Below are 21,671 nucleotides of genomic sequence, written 5' to 3'. Positions count from 1 at the left end.
CATACATATGTCACCCATTTAATACAATATGGCCCTGAAGTAGTAATCAACAACTATCTATTTGTTTTATGCTGGTCTACCATATTGTTATTTCAATCGAAGGTGACCAAAGGTAGTTGGATTTCTTCACCCTGAAAGAGTGCCCATGCAATGAGACAGATGCCTGGACTTGATGTTTTGTCAACTACATAACGTAAGCAGCATTTCAAGTGTTTTGGTAAGTCAGGGGATTTTTACATGATTGTTCAGTCAGCATTTCTTGAATCATTGTGGCATATTGCATGCACAGTAGCATGGGGGTAATTTACTAAAATATCTACATGCAGCGGCCACAGCAACAGATGTGAGGGACCAGATCAGCACTTTCAGCATCTCAGGCCTTCGATCCAGAGAAAATAGAAAAACCCATGTGAAACATGGCTGAGAAGATTGTGAAAGCTGAATAATAACGAAAAGCGGATGAAAGAGAGGCACGCAGAGGAACACATTAAGAACTATGCCTTAAGATAAATTATTATCAACTAAAATGGTAAAGTCAGGGTAGTTGCAGCAAACTGTAGGGAGGGCTCAGTGTTTTCTGAGAGAGAGAGGGAGGGCTCAGTGGTTAGCACTGCTGCCTCACAGCGCCAGGGACCCAGGTGCAATCCCTGCCTTTGGCAACTGCCTGTGTGGAGTTTGCACATTCTCCCCATGTCTGTATGGGTTTCCTCCGGGTGCTCTGGTTTCCTCACACTTGGCCATAGAGTTGGGTGCATTAGTAAAGGGTAAATATAGGGTAGGGGAATGGGTCTGGGTGGCCTCCTCCTTGGAGGGTCAGTGTGGACTTGTTGGGCTGAAGGGCCTGTTTCCATACTGTAGGGAAGCTAATCTAAGGGTCACCCTGCCTCGGGGAAGTAGATTGGTTGAGAAGATGGACCCTTCATGATAACCTCGGCTGGTGAGGGAATTAAGCCCATGCTGTTGGCACCACAAAACCAGCAGCCCAGGGTAACTGAGCTAATCCCCAAACCAACAGTCTCAGCTACAGACTACAAGACAGTGGAAATCATGTCCGCTGTATTGATAACAGCTCAACATTATTCAGAGGCCATGGGTGCATTTGAGGGGACAAGGGACTACAGAAGGAAAAACAATGACATTGACACCATTACATCTCCTTGTCTCCATCTGAACCGGAGTGTTTGCAACATCAGAAGCAGGAGGTTTAGAGGGGTTGTGACGTGAAACAATTCCACCCAGTGGGTGATAGGAATCTGGAATGCCCTGGCTGGGAGGATAGTTGAGACAGGAAGCCACACAACTTTTAAAAAGTATTGGGATGAGCACTTGAAATGAGATAACATTCAAGGCTGTAGGCCAGATGCTGGAAAGTGGGACTAGTGTGGAGTTAGAGCATCTTTGTTTATCGATGGTTACTGTATGATTCTATTGAGCTTACTGGCTGTGAAATTTGGACCTCACATCTTCAGTATTACAAAGACCACCTTCAAGACATCACTTTGAGATTAGATTAGATTCCCTACAGTGTGGAAACTTCAGCCCAACCAGTCCACACCGACCCTCCGAAGAGTAACCCACCCAGACCCACTTCCCTCTAACTAATGCACCTAGCACTATGGACAATTTAGCATGGCCAATTCACCTAACCTGCACATCTTTGTGACTGTGGGAGGAAACTGGAGTACCCGGAGGAAACCCACGCAGACACGGGGAGAATGTGCAAACTCCACACAGACAGTCGCCCGAGGCTGGAATCGAACCTGGGACCCTGGTGTTGTGAGACAGCAGTGCTAACCACTGAGCCACCCTTTTGTCTCCATTTATGCCTCAGCAACAGACTCATCCATGGTTCCACTACCTCCAGAGTGAACTATTTATGTTCCCTTGGCAACATATTTTATTTGTTCACAACATTTTTTATCTGTTTACGGGATATGAGCATCGTTATGCCTGTGCTTTATTGTTCATTATTATCCTTTGTTAAGAGTCAAGAGTTAAGGTGACAAGAGTCAACCACATTGCTGTGGGTCTGGAGACATACATAAGTGAGGCCAAATAAGGACATCAGTTTCCTGCCCTAAAGAACCTGCTAGGTTTCTTTTCCCATCTGGCAAAGTTGCCATGGTCATCATTCAAACTTCCATACTCTATTACAGTGGGATTCAAACTCAGGTCCCCCAGGTCTCTGGATTAATAGTCAAGTAATAATAGTAGTAATTAATACTACTATGCCATTGCCTCTCCTCAATGGCAACCCTTCATAAAACTGAAATCATCAAAAATCTGCTGTCAACATTAAGACGATTAAAAAGTGTTAATAACCAATAAGCAAATAGAAAAATCTGTTGCCTGACCGTATTCTAGAAAATTCTTGTAACATGATTAGGTGACACACCTATTACCCCTGAGCTTTCTGACCTACGTCAGCACTTCCAATTTAAACTTTCTATCTTTACGTCAACATTGTCACCGTAACCTCACCGTTTGCTACCTTTGTGATCTCAGGATGAATAGAAAGCAGTCAGGGCCAGGGGGTGGGTGGAGAGGGGGGTTGGTCTCGCAGCAGGAACTGAGTTGTCAGGATCAAAATGGCTGTAATGCTTGGAAAATAGCAGGAAAAGCATACGTGAGCTACTTAGCTACTGAACAACGAATTCATTGTGTTAATCACTCTCTTCCATCGAAATGGAAGGTTTTGGAAACATTTAGCAGGATGGACAGCATCTGTGTTGAGAAAGGATGAGTTGACAGGTGGAATTTAATGTCCCCATGCAGACAGATGTGGAGGTGAGGATCTAAAATCTGGATTTAGATCCTCCCAAGTTTTTAATTTAATTTACAAACTATTTAATCATAAACTATTTAATTTTTTGGCCCACACCTCCCATATTACACCTGAAGTCACTTTCAGTCAGAGAGAAGGAAGCTGCAATGATTTGATTGATCTGCCTTCAAAGTCATCGCTTCTCTTGGTCATGGAGCAGGAATAAGTGTACCTAGTTGAGGGAGGATGTGGATGGACCATTGGTGTGATTGAAATACCTTCCTGATCATCTGGGCACTAAACGAAATTGGCAAAGGTCACTTGCTGGTGGACACCAATTCTGATCTGTTACTTCTGACCACAATGCCGTTAGTGTTGACTAAGTCAAACCAAGGATGAACCAAAGCACTCAACACACAGCCAAGTTAGTTATGGATCCAGACACAGACAGGACAGAGTGCTGGCATTTCCTGTACCTTGTGGGAGTGATTGAAGCCATCTTTGTATAATAGTGATTGTCCTTCTGCCTGACCTTATCTAAGGCTGTTAGTAGAAAGTGAGGGCTGCAGATGCTGGAGATCAGAGTCGAGAGTTTGGTGCTGGAAAAGCACATCAGGTCAGGCATCCGAGGAGCAGGAGAACTTGACATTTTGGGCATAAGCTCTTCAGCGAGAATGAGGCTTGTGGGCTGCGGGGTGTGCTGAAAGATAAATGGGAGGGGAGTGTGGCTGGGGGGAAGTTAGCTGAGAATGCAATAGGTAGATGACGGTGAGGGAGAAGGTGATAGGTCGGAGAGGAGGGTGGAGCGGATAAATGGGAAAGGTGATGGACCGGTCAGGAGGGATGTGCCGAGTTGGAGGCTTGGGACTGGGATAATGTGGAGGGAGGGGAAATGAGGAAACTAGTGAAATCCACATTGACCTCGTGTAGTTGCAGGGTCCCAAGGCAGAACATGAGGTGTTCTTCCTCCAGGCGCCAGATGGTAATGGCTTGGCAGTGGAGGAGACCCAGGACCTGCATGTTCTTGACAGAGTGGGAGGGGGAGTTGAAGTGTTCAGCCACAGGGCAATGGTTGGTGTGGATGTCCCAGAGATGTTCTCTGAAATGATCTGCAAGGAGCCATCCTGTCTCCCTGATGTAGAGGAGACCACATGAGGTGCAATGGATACAGTGGATGACAGTGGTGGAGGTTCTGTTAAATTTCTGTCGGATGTGGAAGGATTCTATCTAAGGCTGTCCCTGACTCACCTGGTTAGGTAAAAACACGTCAGTGTGGGCTACATTCTCAAGTTAGAGTTAAAGTTACCAGATTTGGCATAATGCCTGAAAATACCCATTCTGTGGCAGAAGAGGCATTGAGCACCAATGGCTGGACAGGCTAGGTGCTGAATGTGATGCTTTCTAGATATTCATTAATAGCAATGACAGTACCTTCTGGCTTCTTGGTCTACTTCATTGTAAACACTCTGTCCAAACGTAAATGGTACCTGATAGAAAGAATAACCAAGGCAATAAAAATGCATTGCAGAGCCCTATGTGCTCATACCCATTTTTTTCCCAGTAAATGACACCCCGTTTTGAAGTCCAAAGCATGAACCAGAGGTATCATTGAATGTATTCGATATTTCTTTAGCTATTCCTTGTCCTGTTAAAATCCTCTCAGCACAGCTGCTGATTGTAAATGGGGTGACACTGACCCGATTTTTCTGGTTTTTCGAAGTCTGTCTGTTATTGATTGAATAGGTGACACCAGTTTCTCCCCATGCTCCTGTTGTGGGTTCCAGGGGCTTAGGTGGAGGTAATTCATTCTTTATAGCTCTTGCTGTCAGACTTCGGGAATGATTAGTTGCTCTGAATATTGTCATGAGTGTTTGATTGCATGGATATTGACAGATCACTATTATTTCTCTTGGTGACTGTGTCAGCTAGGAAGTGGGTGAAGGGTCTCTATGTATAAATATCACAACAGGTTCTGAGTGCTTTTGACAATTGAGAACTGGAAACCAGACTAACACAAATTAAATAACTTACATAAAGAGGTTTACAAAATTATGAGGGACATGGATAGGGTAAATAGGCAAAGTTGCTGGGGTCGGGGAGTCCAGAACTAGAGGGCATAGGTTTAGGGTGAGAGAGAAAGATAAAAAAGAGACCTAAGGGGCAACATTTTCACACAGAGGATGGTATGGGCATGGAATGAGCTGCCAGAGGAAGTGGTGGAGGCTGGTCCAATGCAACATTTAAGGGGCATTTGGATGGGTAAATGAATAGGAAGGGTTTAGAGGGATATGGGCTGGGTGCTGGCATGTGAGACTAGATTGGGTTGGGATATCTGGTTGGCATGGACGGGTTGGACTGAAGGGTCTGTTTCCGTGCTGAAAATCTCGATGACTCTATGTCTCTATCGACACTTTAACAGAAATAGATTTTAGCAAGATTCCATAAGAACCTTCCTCCATCAGGCGACAGCACCATGACATCTGATGTCATCGGATACCCTGTGAGGCCCTCTAGCTATGACCATAATAGCTGTTAACCCTTTATACAGCAATATTTATAATGGACTTCAACATGGACAATGTCATTTGTTCTATATTTTAGAATGCAAGAATTATACTATTCATGAACTTGGAAATGATTGATTCATTTCCAATACAACATTCTTGGTTGGAAGAAGCTATGTGGTTGTGAGCTGTTGTTGAATAAAATAGGACTGGAACAACGGGATATGGAAATCCCATTTCATAGGGATGTAGGAACACAAGTAGGCCATTCAGCCCCTCGAGCTTGTTCCGCCATTCAATGAAATCATGGCTGATCTATGGCTTAACCCCCAACACCTGCCTCTGGCCCATATTCCCTAATACTCTTGCTTAATAAAAGTCTATTTATATCAGATTTTAAATTAACAACTGACCCAGCATTCATTACTGATTGTGGAAGAGAGTTTCAAACATCTGCCCCCCTTAATGTGTAGAAATGCTTCTTAAAATGTGTCCTGAACAGTTTGGCTGCAAAGTTTTATGCTATGCCATCAGGTCCTGGAAAAGATAATCGTGGGGTTTGGTGTTTATGTTGTTCGTACAAAAGTCATGGTGTCATGGGAGATCATTAGAGGTTATTGCCTGGCCTTCAATTCTGTGGAAGGGTCACTTGACCTGACATGTTAACTCTGATATCTCTCCACAGATGCTGCCAGACCTGCTGAGCTTTTCCAGCTATTTCTGTTTTTGTTTGTGATTTCTGGCATCTGCAGTTCTTTCAGTTTTTACTTCTGAAGTAATTGTTTATATTTTCTGTTTCTCAAATTGATTACGAGAACCTTTGATTACGAGAACTTTGCCAATATTGGTCTGTTAATGGGGGCGGAAAAAAAATTAGACCCCGCTAAACTTTCACTTTCAAAGAGTCTGGAAATCCCCAAAGATTTCCGTCAGTCTCCGCTTTGAAGTATTTGAGTGCCCATGCACAATTCATGCCAGGAGTTAGGTGGTTTGAACAGTACATTTGCAAAGGAAGGCGATCTGTCACTTTTCATTTCAATGAATGGATGAGAACTGTGTGGGGTTTTACACTGACATTTCTGCACTGACTTTCAATCCTGAGCCCAGGCGACTCAATGCTCCTGCTGGTAGGTCCAGGAAAGTCTCTCTTTTGTTTAAATGAAGACTGTTCCTCCAACAACAGTCTCTCCATGCCTTATTTGTTATTATCATATCAGCCTCCTTCCTGGTGATCTCCAATGGACTTCCAATGCCGGACAGTCAGTTCTGTAACTCTACAATGTTTTTTTGCCTTACTCTCAGTGAGTTCCCGTCAAGGCCAGGCCATATCCTGTCTTGCCTCATCCACTTTTAGATTTATGTGGATTTTATTGTCCAATAGCTCCCTCCGGATCAAGTCTAAGCTGGTGAAGAGACAGCTGCTCAATAAGCCACTATTACTGGGCGGACGATGGAAGCACAGAGGTTCCCCCTACAGTGTGGAAACAGGCCCTTTGGCCCAACAAGTCCACACCGACTCTCCGAAGAGTAACCCACTCAGACCCATTCTCCTACCTTATTACTCTACATTTACCCATCACTAATGCACCTAACTTATACATCCCTGAGCACTATAGGCAATTTAGCATGGCCAATTCACCTAACCTGCACATCTTTGGATTGTCGGAGAAAACCCACACAAACAAGGTGAGAATGTACAAACTCCACACAGACAGTCGTCTGAGGCTGGAATTGAACCTGGGTACTTGGCGCTGTGAGGCAGCAGTGCTAACCACTGAGCCACCGTGCCGCCCAGCTTGGGTATTTCTCTGTCATTTGTCCTTGAGTTTTAGATTCAAAGGATTGGTTTAATGGTGATCACTCCCGACGTGTATTTTGACCAAAATAAACTGTGGGATCAATCAGCATCTGTCAGTTTTTGTCTTATCGTATCATAAAGGTGGAGAGAATAGGAAAATAAAGCAATGTGCCTTTTATGTCCTCTCCTTAATTTCTTTCTGCTTTTACTTTTGACTTGAGTCATGAGGTAAGAGTAGCAGATTTCCCTCCCTGCAGTGAACCAGGTAGGTTTTTAATACCAATTGATATTCATTACACAGTTACCGTTAAGCTGGTTTGCCCAATTTCAAATTTCGCCATCTGCCATAGTTGGATTTGAACTGATGAACTCAGAGTATTTACATGGGGCTCTAGGTTACTAGACTAGTGACATTGCTATTATGTCACTGCCTCTCCTTCAGCATGTCTACATCTCTGATCCACATGAACCCCCCACATTACTGCACAGCCTTACTGCACCTCAGGGAGCACCAGTCAATATCATTGCAATGCTGCTGCAAGGACACATTACAACAATATCAGGCATTCAGCTCACAGACTGGCGCGTGGTGAGGATACATCTCAGGGATTCATGCTTAGTGGTCATTCACCTACCTGGTTGCTCATACCATTGAATCATGGGTCATTTGGCCCATCGTATCCAACTGACCCTCCAAAGAGCATTGAACTCAGACCCACCCTCCCTTCCCTTACCCCTGTAACCATGCATTTCCCATGGCTAATTCACCTACCCTGCACATCCCTGGACACAATGGGCAATTTGCACGGCCAATCCACTCACCCTGCACATGTTTGGATAGTAGCAGGAAACCAGAGCACCCAGAGGAAACCCATGCAGACACAGGGAGAATATGCAAACTCCACACAGATGGTTGCCCAAGGCTGGAATTAAACTCAGGTCCCTGGCAGCAGTGCTAACCACTGAGGCACCATGCCACCCATTGAACCATCCTTGCCTTGCCTTGCTATTTTGTGCTTTGCCCTCACCTTAGCCAGAGCTACCAGGCTCACAAGACTTTTGTCCTGCCTTGCCATTTAATGTGGATGAAAAACTTGGATACTTGTCATGGTTGTCAGCCGTCCTCAGTCAGATCAAGAGAGCCTGATGAAGGGCTTTTGCCCGAAACGTCGATTTCGCTGCTCGTTGGATGCTGCCTGAACTGCTGTGCTCTTCCAGCACCACTAATCCAGTGTTTGGTTTTCAGCATCTGCAGTCATTGTTTTTACCCCGCACAATTAAGTCAAGAGCAGCCTATGATGCCAGTCAAGGAAGTTGGGCATTGATCAGTCAGCTGGTTGGGACAGTCAGGGTCAGGACTGTCTCACTGTAAGGGAAAGGGAGCTGAATGCTGGGTATCCCACCACCCATCTTGGCTTCTACTGCCCTGTCATGGACTGCCTTCTCCTGGAATGAGAGAAAGTGTGGTTTTAAGGGAGATGAAAGTGTTGACCCTGCTGTAGGTGCTGGTGAGCCTGGAGGAATGGTACTGGGTAGTCCTGAGTGAATGAATAGGCAGCACAGAGGGCATGCAGTGTGCGTTTTGGGGTGTGATGAGAGTGAGTGAGGGAAGGTGTTGCATGTAATAATGAGCTTTCTAGAACCTGAGGCCTTGGTCAGTAGTTAATGAGGTGAGTTTGGGACAATAACTGGACCTCACAGAAAGAAACCCTCCACGAAACTTGACAACATTGACACATAGCCAAAAAATATAAGACTCAGCCCTGTATGCTAATCCTTTTTAAAGTTCTGCACATGTTCCGAAAGAGATGTGAAGAGTTTGAAAGAAAATTCCTTGGCAATGTTTAACATTTCGCAAGAGAGGATGTGTGAGCATGAATCACAAACTGGGATTTGTAATAGTGTTTGGTCATTTGTCTTCATCTGGTCACTCTGCTGAAAGGAACTGCACAAAGGAACAAAGAAAACAATGCCATTGACAATCAGACCTTGGCCCCAGCCATTGGAAATAACAATATTTGCTTGCTTCAATGGGAAAAAGCTTTCTATTTGACTTGTTCAACATTTATTGTGTGTCACAGAATCATATGGTGGAATCTCCCTAGCCCTAAAATGTTGTGGCATTGGTGAAAAAGTTGGAAAAAGAGGGTGAGATTGGCACTCAGGAGATTCTCAGCAGTGAGAGCAAAATGTCCAAGTCTTCAAACAGTGAGATGAACATGGAGATGAGATTCCCGTTAGTGAGTAGCTAGAGATCCATTTGCATGGATGAAGATCTCAGGGTTAGTTAATCTTACCTCATTGATATTCGCTTTTCCAGTCTCTCACCCAGACAACAGAGACTCGATGACAACAATTCCCAATGTCAGAGGGTCCCAGGTAGTAATTACAGGACATCTTCGCTTTCAGTCCAGGGACTTGTCCGTGGACAGTTGACTCTTTGAGTAGTCAGGGTCAGAATCAGGAGGTCCATAGCTACACAGTCGAGGAGTTCATTGTTCAGGGGGTTCATACACAGATCAGTCCAGAGTATTGTCAGTCATCGGTTGGAGAAATCTATCCAGGTCTGTTCTGGGGATCTGTGCACTCAACTGGCAACTAGGGGTTATCACATTCACCTGCTGGGGAGGAAGCTAGGGAACTCAATTCTAGGGATCAGAATACTGAAATGCAGACAGGACAATAATTATGAAGAGACGAAGATTCAACATGTAAACTGGAAAGACGATAGTGCTTTGGAGGACATGGGCTGCTGTGGGAGGGGGTAGGTAAATCATGTCTGAATAATTTATGAGAGTTTTTCCAGGATGTCTAAACCAGAGTGGATAGAAGGACCAGTAGATGTGTTATGTTCAGATGTTTAGAATGGGTTTGACAAGATAGCACACAAAAGGTTAAGTCATAAGATAACAGCCCATGGCATTGGAAGCACTATATTGATATGAATAGAGAGTGGGCAGGAAACAATGAATGGGGATAAGGAGTTCTTTTTCAGGTTGGTGACCTGTGGCCAATGGGGTTCAGCAGGAACCACAAAATATATATTCATGACTTGGTGGAAGGAAGTGAATGTTCTGTAGCCAAATTTTCAGACCACACAAAATTAGGTGGAAAGGCAGGTAGTGAAACCGTTTTCAGAGAGAAATTAATAGATCAAGTAAGTGAGCAAAAAGTTGGCAAATGGAATATAATGTGGCAAAATGTGAGGTTGTTCATTTTAGAAGAGAAAACAAAAGAACAGAGTATTATTTAAATAGAGAAAGCTGTAAAACAAAGGTTTTCTTGGATGTGAAACACAGAAGGATAGCACACAGAATGTAGCATGTAATCAGGGAGGTTTATGGAGTGTTGGCTCTTATTTAAAGGGGGTTGGAGTGCAAGAGTCATGAACTCTTACTGCGGCTGTATAAGGCAGAGTACTATGAGTAGATTTGGTTTCTTACTTAAGTAGAAACATCATAGAAGAGAAGATTCACTGGGATGATCCTTGGTATGCAGGGAATGTCTTATGAGTGAAGGCTAAACAGGTTGGGACTCTACTCATTGTAGTTAAGAAGAATGAGAGATGACCTCATTGAAACATGTAGGATCCTCAAGGGGCTTGATGAGGTAAAAGCTGAGAGGATATTTTCCCTCGTGGATGAGTTTACAACCAGAGGGCAGAGTCTCAGAAAAAAGGGGCACCAATTTGACACTGAAGTAAGGAGGAGTTTCTTCTCTCAGAGGGTGGTGAGTCTTTCAAACTGCTCGTCGAAGAATGTGGTGCTGGAAAAGCACAGCTGGTCAGGAAGTATCTGAGGAGCACTTTTACTGTAACAATGAAACTAAAACCAACATAAAATTTAAAATACTCTGATTGGGAAATGATATTCAATAGAAACTTTCAAGTTACTCTTGAAACAGCTAATACAACAAAGATTGTCCCATAAATTTCTCAAGTAATATCCTCGTCAAACCTCATGCAGTGCTCAAACTCCTCACCAGTTTTACCAGCCACTGATAAGAGTTTATTAGCCATTTTTTGATCATTAGATAGCTTCTGACAAGAAGCTTTACTCTCTCTGGGTGCCTTGGGCATAATTATCATTGAAATCTCCTTTACTACATTGGGATGGTATATCTTTCCAGATAATCTTCACAGATCACTCAACAAAACCTGGTGCAAGGTTGGCTCTGGTAAAAACCACCCAGCTCCTTGGTGTCTGACAAATTCATCTACACTGCTCCAATGCCAGTGATTTGTTCTGACCCCCGGTTGAAACAGTGGACACTAAAATTGCCTGTTTCTGTTCTGATCAAGTAGAAATCCAATATCAATCACCCTCTTTAATCAGCTTTCATTTCCTTAGCAATCTGTCAGAGACCGATTTCTCAGAAGTCTGATGCCATAGACTATAAAGAACCTATAAAGAAACTCCAGGCAATTAGAATCACAGTTTGAAAATGGCAACTATCAACAGGAAGTTAAAAATCACACAACACCAGGTTATAAACCAACAGGTTTAATTGGAAGCACACTAACCTTTGGAGCGACGCTCCTTCATCAGGTGGTTGATTGTCACCTGATGAAGGAGCAGCGCTCCGAAAGCTAGTGTGCTTCCAATTAAACCTGTTGGACTATAATCTGGTGTTGTGTGATTTTTAACTTTGTACACCCCAGTCCAACACCGGCATCTCCAAATCGTCAATAGGAAGACGCTATGTATCCATCTCACGCTGCCAGATGTTTGACAGTTTTGATCTCTTTCCTTTGTCCTGACACTTTGCCGTGTTTACCCTCCAAACATTGATCCAGTTCCTTTATAAAAGACAATGTATATTCCACTGCCAACATTATTTTGACAGCATACTCTCTAGATTAACATCTTCCATCCTCTCCTGATTTATCATTGTGATCATCTTAAAATTATGCCTTCTGGTAACTTTTGCCAACTTAGAGAATAGCGGAAATAAATTTTGCCTTTTGATGCATCAAACTGCTCAGAATTTTAAACACTTCTGTCAGATCATTGCAAATTCCCTGGCTGGAATAAAATGAGTTTTTAAAATGTTTTTCCTCGTCTGGGTCATTCTGCTGTAACATTCATTTTGTTAATGAGAATTCACTATAACATGATTGACAAATTGGAGGCACTGTTTCTGTTGTATGAACTTTTAAAGTATGGATTGGCTATAACATGATTCCGGCTCCATTAATTTAAATGGTGCTGCTATTCCACGATTTTCTTACAACATGGGGTTGCATGGAATTATTGTGCGATAGCAAAACTGACTATAACAAGAAGCTGTCATCACAACACCATCATAGTGAGTCTCTTATGCATCCTCACTAAGGCCTTGATAGCTTTCCTTAGGCAATGTATCCAGGTGGTTGATAAACCACAGGCCAGTTAGCTGCTTTAGATGGCTCAGAGGGCCACTTCTAAAGTTGTTCAACTTAATTTCCATTGAGATTCTTTCAGGTATTCTTTAGATTCAAGTCCTTGATCTCTGAAATTGGGTCACATTTGATTTTATTCAAACTCCCACTGCAAACCTTCCCATGAGGCCTAAGTGAACACCTTTAGCAAAAGCACAAGAAGCTTGAATCAGATTTTTCGCAGAACATGGAAAAATTAGAGAGCTTCCCACGTTATTGGTTCATTTACCAAAGAAATGCAAATATTTACTTTTGAAAGTATTGGTTGTTAGTCGTGAATATTTAGACAAATTTGCTTAGCCCCGCAGATTATTCAGTCTTCGCTGTATAGTGTTCTGTGTACAGAGCGGTCAATGTTGGGCAACAAGACTGTGACCTCATCTTGCGCCAAAAACAGCAACATGGTTAAAGTTGGCTAGTCATGTCTGTCACATAGGCTATAGATGTTGATTTGTTCATGGTTTTATCAAACTTTGCTGTCCTGTTACTGCTGATGTGACTGCTTCAATTCACTGATTTTTTTTTAATTATCAGAAATGCAACCCAGTCATACCTCTGGTAAGCAATAAAGAGCTTGCATTTATATTGAGAGTTATGCAATCTCAGAATGTCCTGAAGCTCCTTATCACCAATAGCCATTGTTGTCATGTGGGGGATCACAACAATTATCTTGCACACTGCAAGTTCTTTGCACTGACAATGTGATAATTACGAGGTAGTGTGTTTAAGTCATACCAATTGAGGGATAATACTTGCCAGGATCAAGGGAGAGTTCCCATAATCAAGATGAAATATGCCTTGGGATCTGTTATGTCCACCTGAGAAGTGAGGTGGTTTGCCATGTCATCTCATTTATTTTTAAAATGTATTTATGGCCATGGGCACCACAGGCTAGGACAACATTTATTGCCCATCTCTAAGTACCCAGAGGGCAGCTGTGAGTCAATCACATTGTTGTGTTAACCACATGTAGGCCAGACCAGATAAGGGTGGCAGTTTCCTTCCCAAAAGAACATGAGTGAGGCAGATGGGCTTTTCCAACAGTGGATTCATTAGATTCCTAATTCCAGATTTTTATTGAATTCAAATTCTACCATCTGCCATGGCAGGATTTGAATCTGGGTACCCAGAGCCTTCGTTTCTGGATTAATAGTCCAACAATAATGCCACTAGGCCATCACATCCCCATAACATAGGCAAACAACAGCACTGCACTAGTATATTAGCCTGGACTGTGTCTCTGAAATAGTTGCAGAATTAACCATATTTTTTGTCAATCACCTGGCAGATATATTTAACAGAGGAAGGGCTGGATGTTGGCCATTTTTCTGAAGCATGTGGTGCAGAGAACTTCCGAGAAGATTGCCCATGAAACTCCTTGAGGTTCCACTGTTCTCTAGCTGTATCTCCAGTTTAAGCAATTTGTCTGTCCTTTTTCTCGACAGCGATGAAAATACGTTTGGAGCTTCATGGTGGTCCAAGAAAAAGTCTGGTGCTCCATTGTGCCAATGTACTGACATTGCACAGGGCCATTTCAAGACCTGTATTCCTGTCACAGTGTAACCTCCCCAGCCCTCTTCATCCAACTTCATCTAAATATCCTTCCACTCCTTCCTCTCTCCAATGGCTATGTATCTTCCCCTTAAACATGCCTATGCAATTAGCCTCAACTATTCTTTGCAGGACTCAATTCCACACATCACCCACGCTCTGGGTAAAAATGGTCCTCCTGAATTCCTCATTGGATTTTCAGTGACTACCTCTTGTATTTATGGCCTAGGTTCTGGTCACACCTGCAAGTGAAAAGGTCTTCTCAATTCAACACCACAAACCCATTCATCACCTTGAAGACTTTGATCAGGTGACCCCTCTGCCTTCTCTTTCCTAGAAAAAAGAAGAGTCCCACCAAACCTTACTTACGGGAGACAGAGGACCATCCAAACTTACCTGCTGAATATGATTTGTCAGAACAGACACAAATCTGATAAATCTGTACTTGCATCTTCTCCATCCTAATTAGTTTTTATAATATGGAGACCAGGACAGATCATAGCAGTCCAAATGTAGTCTGGCCAAGTTTCTGGACAAGTTCAACATAATTTCTTTGCTTTTCACTTTAATTCTTCACATCTGATTAAATATCTTGTCTTTAATTTTTGCTTTAACATTGTCTCTGATTCCAGACATTTTCAGATTTTCACATGCTTACTAAAGATTATGAGAAAGCCATTACTTCCAAATTCCACATCAAACCTCACACTGACCAAGTGTGAATACCTGTTGTCCAACTTATGCAGCTACATGGGTGAGTGTCTGAGATGGAAACAACATTCATTGGCTGCTTGGACCTGAACATAGGCCTCAGGTTGAAAACAGAACTGCGGAGTTGAGCACCTGAGAGAATAATGTTGGAGTGGAAGGAGTGCTCTATAATATCAAAGCATTACCATTCCTGGTGGCAATCCCAACAGTGGGGAGCTGGTAGCCTCTGACTAACAGCAGCTATCAGAGTTGGAACTATTGCCCAATTGGGGCCTGGATACCATTGAGGTCCTGACGATGGCCAGGTAAGTTGCACTTAAATTGCATCAGGCCCACCCCAGAGAAGGTCTTGCACTGATTCTCCAGTGGATGGAAGATATGTTCCACATTTAATTCCACTAATCTTCTCCAGGACTGTTGCAAATTAAAATCCATTGGCTCTGTCTGAGTTGTGGAAATACTTGATACTTTCAACATTTGGTTAAAGTTGAGTATAGTGCTGCATGGAGAAAAGTCCTTGACTGTGATTGCTCGGGTTCTGATTAGACCAGTCACTCCCAGTCATGCGGATACAGTCTCTAATCCCCGTGGGTTGCAGTATGGCAGGGAAGAGGGGCAGAGGAAGCAAAGATGAGGACATGCCGTCCACAGAAAAAGGAGGAGGACGAGTAGAATGGCTTTTGAAGGGATCACTCCATAATACCAATCTAGATAACGTCTCTCTTCCTGTCTACCAAGTGTTGATAAGGAACTGTTCCCTGGCTTGCTGCAACATGTTCACTCTTCTTAATGACCTTTAACTTTTCAAGAATGACTTCTAATATTGAAGCAAGAATGCACCTCATCATTAAAAGGTACAGACCGTCCTTCAGTGGTGTTAACTGACAGTAACCTGAGACCTCATCCGACTTGGATCCCCCACTTTGGGTTTGAAGAGTTCAGCAGTTTATTTAATAGAATAGAATTAGAGCTAGTCTTTATTGTCACAAGGACTCAGTGAGTAAATTGAAAAGTTTATACATCCCTGATTACAAATTCTAGTCTTTATTGTCACAAGGACTCAATGAGTAAATTGAAAAGGTTATATGTCCCTGATTCCAGCACTGAACTAGATACAAAAGTACCTCAGCACGGCTTGTTTGGTTACAAGATTTGTTACAGACATAACATGTCCAGCATTGTTGAAAAGAGTTCAGTACAGCAGACCACCCTGGCACTTATCTTCCAGTCCACATTAGGTCCTGCTCCACAATGTGCCAGGGATATGCCATGCCAGGAGGCCGCTGTGGCAAGCAGCGAGAACGCCATGCAATGCCGAGAGGCTGCTGTGCTGGGGTGGGAGCCGTCGCCGGAGACTGGGAATCATCAGTTGCTGGAGACCGGGAATTACTGCCAGAGGGCGGTGATCGTTGCTCGTCACCGGAGATCCCAAGAGGACAGGAGTCGTCATTGAAGGCCAGGAGCCAAAGGGAAGAAAAGAAGAAGGAAAAGGAGAAGAGAAAAGCAAACACTAGGAGGTAGAGAAAGAGAAGAGAAAGAAGAAATGAAGTGGAAGAGTGGGCAGAGTGGGCGAGCTCTGACTGGAGTGCCCTGCTCCCCCACTGTTGGAGTTGTATGCCACTACCACTGCTATAGCCTGCTGCCTGCATTGGCATAACATGTGTCACACACTGCTTTGCCCACTTCCATTATGGCCTGAGAAGCTGCAATTGAATTGTCACCCCTGATTTTATTATTAATTGTTGTTACCGATTAAGCTCCTAAAGTAACAGAATTGTTACATTGCAGAAGGAAGATTGTCATGTTTGTTATGAGGTTAGCCAGTTGGAGCCCTGATTTGGGCTGTTAACCTGATCCAATCAGGGAGCCCTGGCTGACAGATATAAACAGGAGTGTCAGAGGTTCTGTTCACTCTGAGAGCTGGCTCTGAGGAAGCTGGAACAATGTCAAGTACTGTGCATGTGTGAAAAAAGGGTGACTTGGTGACTGGATACCAGCCTCTGGTGAGTTATTTCAGTGCTAATCTAACTCATAGTGCCTACACTCACTAACATCCTCTTGAATGCCTTGATTGAACTGGCATCCATTACAAGTCCAAGCAGTGTATTCCAGAGCTGAATTACTCATGAATTCGCTTTCTCACAGTGCATCTGGTTATTTTGCAAATTAGTTTAAATCTGTGCTCTCTAGTCTTGACCTTTTTACTATTTTCTCCCAATTGACTCTAACCAGCTTCCTTGTGATTTTGAGCATCCCAGTCAATTTTCCTTGTCGCCTTTTCTCTCGAAAGAAAGTGGTTCTGACTTTTCCGGTCTATTTTCATAACTGAAGTTTCTCAACATGGAAATATCCTTTGAAGCTGCTTCTGCAACCTCTCCAGTGTTTTCCCATCCCTCCTGATGTGTGGCACCCAGAACTGTACACAATTCTCAAGCAGCGGCCTGACTAGTGCCTGTTACCAGTTCAGCATGTTCTCCTTGCTCTCGTACTCTGTGACCCCATTAACTCTCCTAACATTAGAATTTGACTTGCCTGTACAGGTCCAGATTTCCTTTGATCCTGTGCCATATGCAATGCTCTGCCAAGAATACAGTATTTGGACAGTATTTAACTGGAACAGATCTGAGATTAGATTGGTGCTTTACCTCTTTATTTAATTTCAGCATTTTTCCTTCTACTGTATAATTCTGCACCATGAGTTTCTTTTATCAGGGCACTGTTGGATTAGTTCATAAGTTCTTTCTTACACTATGTCATTGAAAGGCTTCTCACTAAATAGGGATTGACATGAGTTCAAAAAGAAGCATCATTGTTACTTATCTGTTGATTAATAAGTTTCTATGAGACAATATTTCAGCATATTATGCTTGATTAGCTTTTTAAAGCCTTGTTTCATGCTTGAATGAAAAATATCTGTACTGTTTTTTTTATCATGTGACTCTATTCATTGGCAACAATGCATTTCTTTCCTCCAAAGGTTTAGTAGTCTGAGAAAAATGCAAATAATTTATCCTTCAACTGTGATGGTTAGACAGAGTCCCTTTCTGGGTAAAAACAATGACTGCAGATGCTGAAAACCAAATACTGGATTAGTGGTGCTGGAAGAGCACAGCAGTTCAGGCAGCATCCAACGAGCAGCGAAATCGACGTTTCGGGCAAAAGCCTTCGGGCTTTTGCCCGAAACGTCGATTTCACTGCTCGTTGGATGCTGCCTGAACTGCTGTGCTCTTCCAGCACCAGTAATCCAGAGTCCCTTTCTGGCCAGTCGTTCAAATATTAGCCTGTGTGTTCTTCAGCACTATAATGAACCTTGAATACAAGAAACCATCTGTTTCTCTTTTGAAAAAATAAATAAAATAAATTATGGATTTACTCTGCAGTTGAATTTTTTCCTGATGAAGGGCTTTTGCCCGAAACGTCGATTTCGCTGCTCATTGGATGCTGCCTGAACTGTTGTGCTCTTCCAGCACCACTAATCCAGTTGAATTTCAAGGTCAATTTTAATAAAGTAAGTGAAAGCATTTTATTCTTCATTGCTGAAATAATTCCATGGTGACCAGTCACCCTTTATTTATACGTGCACAGTACATGGACACTGACCAGCTAGCTCAGAACCAGTTCCCAGAGTGAGGAAAATCCCTGAGATTCCTGTTTATACCTGTCAGCCAGGATTCCCTGATTGGCTGAGGTTAACAGTCTCATACTCAGTGAGATCCACCTGGTCAACCTCGCTCCAACTACGACAATTGTCTAATGATACTTTTCAAGCTTTGGCCAAATCTTCTGGTCTTCAGATTATTGAAGAAAATTAAACTTCTGATGGACAAATCCCATTGCCTATGACCTTGTACATAAAGATCCGCCTGTAAGTTAGAATCAGAGACTGTGAACAGATCCTGAGCCCTTTATCTGATTGGTTATCCAGAAAATATGAGACAAAGATCTGATCTGACACCTTGCTAAGTCCACAAATCATACCTTCCCAATTCCACCTCTCAGCCTCCTAACTGCGTACGCTCTTCCCTTGACAGTCATCCAATTACTAGCCCTACACAACTCTCCCCTCTTCCCACAAACTCAACCAACTTCTAGACCAGAACTGACCAGCACTCCTGCCCTGACATGATCCAACTCCCCTTTATGGCCTCACCCAGCTAACCCCATCCAATTACCCTGACTTGACCTCACCACTCTCCTAAACCCCAGATGACCAACCAAACTGGCTAGCTCTTGAGCGCTGAGTTATCCCTCAGGCTGACCTTACAACTCATTGTCCATTCATCCAACCATTAATGTTCAAAGACTGGATATTATTGTCACATGGGTGGGTGTGCCTTGTCTTCTCCCTGATCTTGCTCTGTTTGGACTGAGTTCCCTGAGGGATACAGAATCTTGGAAGATTCCAAATGACATGCCCAGCCCCGTGGATTGTCAAAATTATTGTGAGTGCAGAGGGAATCCACACATCATTGCTGCTGGTCAAAGGTATCAGGCCAGTATCATTGATCTGGTCACTTAACTGATCTGAATTATAGTCATGACAATCTAACACCCCCTTAATTATATCAGTTACAGCCATAGAGTCTTAGAGATGTACAGTATAGAAACAGACCCTTTGGTCCAACTTGTCCAAGCCGACCAGATATCCTCAATAAATCTAGTCCCATTTGCCAGCATTTGGCCCATATCCTTCTAAACACTTCCTATTCGTATACCAATTCAGATGTCTTTTAATTGTTGTAATTGTACCAGCCTCCATCACTACCTCATTCCATACATGCACCACCCTCTGCATGAAAATGTTGGCCCTTAGGTCCCTTTTAATCTCTCCCCTCTCACCTTAAACCTATGCCATCTAGTTTTGGACTCCCCTACCCAGGGAAGAAACTTTGTCTATTTACCTTATCCATGCCCCTCATGATTTTATAAAGTTCAATACGCTCACCCCTCAGCCTTCGACACTCCATGGAAAATAGTCCCAGCCTCTTCCTATAGCACAAACTCTCCAACCCTGGCAATATCATTGTAAATTCTTTCCGAACCCTTCCAATATTCACAACATCTGTTCAATAGCAAGGGGACCAGAATTGCACACAGTATTCTAAAAGTGGCCTAACTAATGTCCTGTACAGCCACTACATGACCACCCAACTTCGATAGGCAAACGTGAGGACTGCACTCGGTGCTCTGATCAATAAAGTAAAGCACATCAAACGCCTTCTTCACTATCCTTTACCATTACCAACAGGAAGTTGTATCCATAACGTATTGCTAATTTGTGATTACGGATATCCACGCAATTTCATTAACAGATGCCTAAGGGAAAGACAACGGAATGAGGACATGCCACAACCCAAAGGACTAGCCACACTACCAAACATCAAGAGCATTTCCGAACTGACAGCCAGACTACTACGACCACTAGGACTCATAACAGCACACAAACCAACAGCCACTCTCAAACAACAACTCATCAGAACGAAGGACCCGATACCCAGCATGAGCAAAACCAATGTAGTGTACAAAATCTCATGCAAGGACTGCGCAAAACACTACATAGGACAAACAGGAAGACAGTTAACGATCCGTATCCATGAACACCAACTAGCCACGAAACGACACGAACAGCTATCCTCAGTAGCCACACACTCAGATGACAAGCAACATGAATTCGACTGGGACAGCACTACTATTATAGGACAAGCCAAACAGAGAACAGCCAGGGAATTCCTGGAGGCATGGCACTCATCCACAGATTCAATCCATAAGCACATCGACCTGGACCCAAAATACCGACCACTGCAACGGACAGCTGGAACTGACAACTGGAAGCGGCAGATTCAAACCACTATAAATGCCAGAGGAAAGATCAAATAAGCACTTCAGAGGAGGCTCCCAAGCACTGAGGATGTCACCTAGACAGGGGACGAAACATCTGCAACACAAATTCCCGGCTCGGTGAACAGAACCACAACAGCGTATTGCTAATTTAAGAAAACATTTAAATTCCTTTGAAAGTTTGTAATCAGATACAAATAGTTATGGGGTGGAGGACAATGAAAACCTTTGTCAAAGTTTTAAGGGGGACTCTGGGGAGGAGCATGAGGAGAGTCATTGGGAAGGATATTTTCTTCTCTTACACATTCACAGGATGAGGGTGTCATTAGCGAAGCCAGCATTAATTGCCCATCTCTAATTGTTCAGGGGCCATGTGAGAGTCAACAACATCACTATGTGTCTGGAGTCACATGTAGGCCAGACCAGGTCAGGATGTCAGATTTCCTTCCCTCAATACGTTAGTGAACCAACTGGCTTCAGTCATAGATGCTTAAAAAAAAACACAGCCAACAGTGGAGTAGGGAGTGGGGAGAGGTGCGGAGACGAAAGGTCAGGATTGGAAATATCTGAGTCTTCTCGAAGTTGTAGGCTTGGAGGAGATTACAAAGATTGGCAACTGCCATGGTAACACAGACCTCAGGTTTGTGGCCTGATGAAGGTGAGAGGAGAGAGATTTCAAAAAGACCTGAGAGGCAAATTTTGTGGCGCTGGAAAAGCACAGCAGGTCAGGCAGCATCCAAGGAGCAGACGAATCAACGTTTTGGGCATAAGCCCTTCATCAGGAATGAGATCCCCGAACTGTTGATTCTCTTGCTCCTCGGATGCTGCCTGACCTGCTGTTCTTTTCCAGCACCACACTCTCAACCCTGATCTCCAGGATCTGCAGTCCTCACTTACTCCCACAGACGGTGGTTTGCATGAGGAATGAACCTCCTGAGGAAGTAATGGATGTGGTATATTTACAATGTTTAAGAGACAATTGGATAAGTATGTGAATAGGAAAGGTTTCAAGGGGCAGGCTGATGGTACTAGTTTGGTTTTGTGTAATGCTCAGCATGGACTGGTTGGACTGAAAGGTCTGTTTAC

Source organism: Chiloscyllium punctatum, chromosome 5, assembly GCF_047496795.1.
Source record: "Chiloscyllium punctatum isolate Juve2018m chromosome 5, sChiPun1.3, whole genome shotgun sequence".
In the NCBI taxonomy this organism is placed as follows: domain Eukaryota; kingdom Metazoa; phylum Chordata; class Chondrichthyes; order Orectolobiformes; family Hemiscylliidae; genus Chiloscyllium; species Chiloscyllium punctatum.
This window is presented reverse-complemented; position numbering follows the sequence as displayed.